Source organism: Microtus ochrogaster, linkage group LG4 (assembly GCF_000317375.1).
Source record: "Microtus ochrogaster isolate Prairie Vole_2 linkage group LG4, MicOch1.0, whole genome shotgun sequence".
NCBI classification, from domain to species: domain Eukaryota; kingdom Metazoa; phylum Chordata; class Mammalia; order Rodentia; family Cricetidae; genus Microtus; species Microtus ochrogaster.
The window spans coordinates 49,288,266-49,288,499 of record NC_022030.1 but is presented as its reverse complement, the minus strand read 5'-3'; positions in this window follow the sequence as shown (position 1 = coordinate 49,288,499).

The window sequence follows — 234 nt, the reverse complement described above, 5'->3', positions numbered from 1 at the left end:
AGGCAATGTATGTGTGAAAAAGAGGAAAAGGTAGTGGCTGGGATATCAATAAGAGTGCTTATGAAGGAATTGGAGGTAAAGCTGGGTACCTTAGGCTACCAGCTCCTGTCATCCCTGTTCTCCACCAGTGACAATTTCAGCCTCCCCCCCTCTGTCTCTGTCTCTCTCTGTCTCTGTCTCTGTCTCTCTCTGTCACACACACACACACACACACACACACACACACACACACAC